General features: G+C 52.2%; 1 non-coding gene across 1 annotated transcript in view; it reads right to left on the minus strand.

Moving 5' to 3' along the window:
• LOC124562754 overlaps positions 1 to 825 on the minus strand; it is a 1,910-nt gene extending 1,085 nt beyond the window's left edge. Inside the window, exon 1 of the ribosomal RNA XR_006969611.1 lies at positions 1 to 825. This exon is cut by the window's left edge and continues 1,085 nt beyond it. This is a non-coding gene — a ribosomal RNA (small subunit ribosomal RNA).
• Between the last annotated feature and the right edge of the window lie 4,175 nt (positions 826 to 5,000).

Genomic DNA, 5,000 nt, shown 5'->3' on the forward strand with positions numbered 1-5,000 from the left:
GAGACACTCACTCAAGAGCACCCTGGTAGGATTGCAACGGGGTCCGCCTCGGGACGCACGAGCACGCACGAGGCGCGTCGCACGCCTTCAGCTCGCCCCACCGGCAGGACGTCCCACGATACATGCCAGTTAAACACCGACGGGCGGTGAACCAACAGCGTGGGACACAAATCCAACTACGAGCTTTTTAACCGCAACAACTTTAATATACGCTATTGGAGCTGGAATTACCGCGGCTGCTGGCACCAGACTTGCCCTCCAATAGATACTCGTTAAAGGATTTAAAGTGTACTCATTCCGATTACGGGGCCTCGGATGAGTCCCGTATCGTTATTTTTCGTCACTACCTCCCCGTGCCGGGAGTGGGTAATTTGCGCGCCTGCTGCCTTCCTTGGATGTGGTAGCCGTTTCTCAGGCTCCCTCTCCGGAATCGAACCCTGATTCCCCGTTACCCGTTACAACCATGGTAGGCGCAGAACCTACCATCGACAGTTGATAAGGCAGACATTTGAAAGATGCGTCGCCGGTACGAGGACCGTGCGATCAGCCCAAAGTTATTCAGAGTCACCAAGGCAAACGGACCGGACGAGCCGACCGATTGGTTTTGATCTAATAAAAGCGTCCCTTCCATCTCTGGTCGGGACTCTGTTTGCATGTATTAGCTCTAGAATTACCACAGTTATCCAAGTAACGTGGGTACGATCTAAGGAACCATAACTGATTTAATGAGCCATTCGCGGTTTCACCTTAATGCGGCTTGTACTGAGACATGCATGGCTTAATCTTTGAGACAAGCATATGACTACTGGCAGGATCAACCAGGGAGCTGCGTCAACTAGAGCTGAGCAGCCGGCCGCCCGGGAGTGTGTCCCGGGGGCCCGCGCGAACACGCAAGCGTCCGCTCAATTATTCTGCAAACAGGAGGAGGCTGAGCTCCCCTGCACAATACACCTCGAAACCCTCTCAGGTCCCGGCGGCGCGCAGCGCCGTCCTAAGTACTTGGTCGGGTTCGAGAGAGGCGCAATCGCCCGGAGTTTGGCGAGTAGACGCTTTAGGTGCGACCACCCGTGCTCCCAACTGAGCTTGCCGCTGCCGACAGAGGCCCGGGAGCGTGCTGTCGTGGCATTGCCGGCGGGAGACAACACGCGCCACCTACGGTGGCCGGCAGCTCCAACGCCAGCGCCACAGAAGGACAAAAGCCCCACTTGGGTGCCGAAGCGAACTCTCCCAGCACAGCGCACGCGCCAACACGTCCGCACAGCTGCGATACAAACCACCTGCGAGAACCGCAGAGGCGACCGAGCAGCAGACGGCGTCGCGGCGCCGAGCGCCGGGCGGCGGCGCATCCTCAGCGCACACAGTCCTCAATCGGACCAGCACACTGCAGATGTCCACCGCGCTTCGCACCGGGCCCGCGAGGACCTACTTTGGCCGCACGGCGCCGCGTGCAGGGTGCGCCGGCGCGCAGCTGCGCCGCCTGCCGCCTCCGTCGGCCGGCGCGCCTGCCACTGGCCGCCCCCACCAGCCGGCTGTAGCGCGTGCGCCCACGCACCGCGCGGCCAGCACGCCGGGAGGCCCCCCCTCACCGGCCGGGGACGGTCCCACCCAGCCACCGCCGCGTATCGCTTCACACCCACATGCCATTCACGTTCGTGGGCATGGTGGGTATCGCTGAAACAACCGGTTGGTAGCTCAACCGATCGTCGCCATCACTGATTCACCTCTAGCGAGAACAACCGCACCACAACCGTTTACCAGTTGTTCATTTGCGTAACGTCACCAGCAAACGTAGACGTCCATCGCCATTTGCAAATTCAACGATTGTTGCATGCCTGTGTCAGGTGTCACGACACACTATGTCTGCCCACATACACGCAACAACATGTGCACGCTTCGCGAACACGTGGAAGGTGGCCCCCGTACGTATGCGATGTCCATTGCGCGAACGACTGTCAACCGGCCTCTGTCGCATGTCGCAGATGTGGAACGCAGTGCACCATGCTATCACGGTGTGTGAGAAGAGACGACTACGTCTGACAACACGCGCCACTACATCAACAGACGGCTCATGCTGATCGCCATCCACGGCATACCATACTGCAATCCAGCTCTTATAGGGAGACGACACGTAGCTGAGTGCACAATATTTGGACCGTATGGTTCGCCGTTGTTGGCGCAGTCGTGGTACGGTCACACATGTACCACGATGTATCATTCAGTACATGAGGACCAATGTGCAGTACAGTGTGTGATTTGGACGTACAACATCAGCGGACAGTTGACACACGCCGTACCACAACGTAGGCTGTGCTTCGCCATGCAAATGCCAATGAACAACTGCGAAGGGCATTGAGCATGTACGTCCTGCTGCCATCCGCATTACAGTGTATAGCTGCAAGGTGTTTAACATGAAGCGATACTCTGGGGACCAGGCAGTGCGAGTAGCAAACTATATTGCGGGGGTTGCAGTTAGGCAACACCACACTAATTTAACGCGTCGTATGACAATTACAGAGCAGGTTAAGGCCCAACGTGTGTTGGGTTAAGGCCCAACGTGTGTTGGGTTAAGGCCCAACGTGTGTTGGGTTAAGGCCCAACGTGTGTTGGGTTAAGGCCCAACGTGTGTTGGGTTAAGGCCCAACGTGTGTTGGGTTAAGGCCCAACGTGTGTTGGGTTAAGGCCCAACGTGTGTTGGGTTAAGGCCCAACGTGTGTTGGGTTAAGGCCCAACGTGTGTTGGGTTAAGGCCCAACGTGTGTTGGGTTAAGGCCCAACGTGTGTTGGGTTAAGGCCCAACGTGTGTTGGGTTAAGGCCCAACGTGTGTTGGGTTAAGGCCCAACGTGTGTTGGGTTAAGGCCCAACGTGTGTTGGGTTAAGGCCCAACGTGTGTTGGGTTAAGGCCCAACGTGTGTTGGGTTAAGGCCCAACGTGTGTTGGGTTAAGGCCCAACGTGTGTTGGGTTAAGGCCCAACGTGTGTTGGGTTAAGGCGCAACGTGTGTTGGGTTAAGGCGCAACGTGGGTTACGTTAAGGCGCAACGTGGGTTACGTTAAGGCGCAACGTGGGTTACGTTAAGGCGCAACGTGGGTTACGTTAAGGCGCAACGTGGGTTACGTTAAGGCGCAACGTGGGTTACGTTAAGGCGCAACGTGGGTTACGTTAAGGCGCAACGTGGGTTACGTTAAGGCCCAGTATAGGTTAGGTTAAGGCCCAATATAGGTTAGGTTAAGGCCCAATATAGGTTAGGTTAAGGCCCAATATAGGTTAGGTTAAGGCCCAATATAGGTTAGGTTAAGGTACAATATAGGTTAGGTTAAGGTACAATATAGGTTAGGTTAAGGTACAATATAGGTTAGGTTAAGGTACAATATGGGTTAGGTTAAGGTACAATATGGGTTAGGTTAAGGCGCAATATGGGTTAGGTTAAGGCGCAATATGGGTTAGGTTAAGGCGCAATATGGGTTAGGTTAAGGCGCAATATGGGTTAGGTTAAGGCGCAATATGGGTTAGGTTAAGGCGCAATATGGGTTAGGTTAAGGCGCAATATGGGTTAGGTTAAGGCGCAATATGGGTTAGGTTAAGGCGCAATATGGGTTAGGTTAAGGTACAATATAGGTTAGGTTAAGGTACAATATAGGTTAGGTTAAGGTACAATATAGGTTAGGTTAAGGTACAATATGGGTTAGGTTAAGGTACAATATAGGTTAGGTTAAGGCACAATATGGGTTAGGTTAAGGCGCAATATGGGTTAGGTTAAGGCGCAATATGGGTTAGGTTAAGGCGCAATATGGGTTAGGTTAAGGCGCAACGTGGGTTACGTTAAGGCGCAACGTGGGTTACGTTAAGGCGCAACGTGGGTTACGTTAAGGCGCAACGTGGGTTACGTTAAGGCGCAACGTGGGTTACGTTAAGGCGCAACGTGGGTTACGTTAAGGCCCAATATAGGTTAGGTTAAGGCCCAATATAGGTTAGGTTAAGGCCCAATATAGGTTAGGTTAAGGCCCAATATAGGTTAGGTTAAGGCCCAATATAGGTTAGGTTAAGGTACAATATAGGTTAGGTTAAGGTACAATATAGGTTAGGTTAAGGTACAATATGGGTTAGGTTAAGGCGCAATATGGGTTAGGTTAAGGCGCAATATGGGTTAGGTTAAGGCGCAATATGGGTTAGGTTAAGGCGCAACGTGGGTTACGTTAAGGCGCAACGTGGGTTACGTTAAGGCGCAACGTGGGTTACGTTAAGGCGCAACGTGGGTTACGTTAAGGCGCAACGTGGGTTACGTTAAGGCGCAACGTGGGTTACGTTAAGGCCCAATATAGGTTAGGTTAAGGCCCAATATAGGTTAGGTTAAGGCCCAATATAGGTTAGGTTAAGGCCCAATATAGGTTAGGTTAAGGTACAATATGGGTTAGGTTAAGGTACAATATAGGTTAGGTTAAGGCGCAACGTGGGTTACGTTAAGGCCCAATATAGGTTAGGTTAAGGCCCAATATAGGTTAGGTTAAGGCCCAATATAGGTTAGGTTAAGGCCCAATATAGGTTAGGTTAAGGCCCAATATAGGTTAGGTTAAGGTACAATATAGGTTAGGTTAAGGTACAATATAGGTTAGGTTAAGGTACAATATGGGTTAGGTTAAGGTACAATATGGGTTAGGTTAAGGTACAATATAGGTTAGGTTAAGGCACAATATGGGTTAGGTTAAGGCGCAATATGGGTTAGGTTAAGGCGCAATATGGGTTAGGTTAAGGCGCAATATGGGTTAGGTTAAGGCGCAATATGGGTTAGGTTAAGGCACAATACGGGTTAGGTTAAGGCACAATACGGGTTAGGTTAAGGCACAATACGGGTTAGGTTAAGGCACACATTGTTGTAAGGAAAGGTGTTTTCGGGGGGGGGGGGGGGGCTGGTTTGTTGATTGTGATTATCGTAAGTAAATGACTGCGGCATCATCTGATTTGCCACGTCAGGGTGCACCTTTGGCTCATAACAGGCGGCGCTCT

This window comes from Schistocerca americana, unplaced genomic scaffold, assembly GCF_021461395.2.
Source record: "Schistocerca americana isolate TAMUIC-IGC-003095 unplaced genomic scaffold, iqSchAmer2.1 HiC_scaffold_1175, whole genome shotgun sequence".
Taxonomy (NCBI): Eukaryota; Metazoa; Arthropoda; class Insecta; order Orthoptera; family Acrididae; genus Schistocerca; species Schistocerca americana.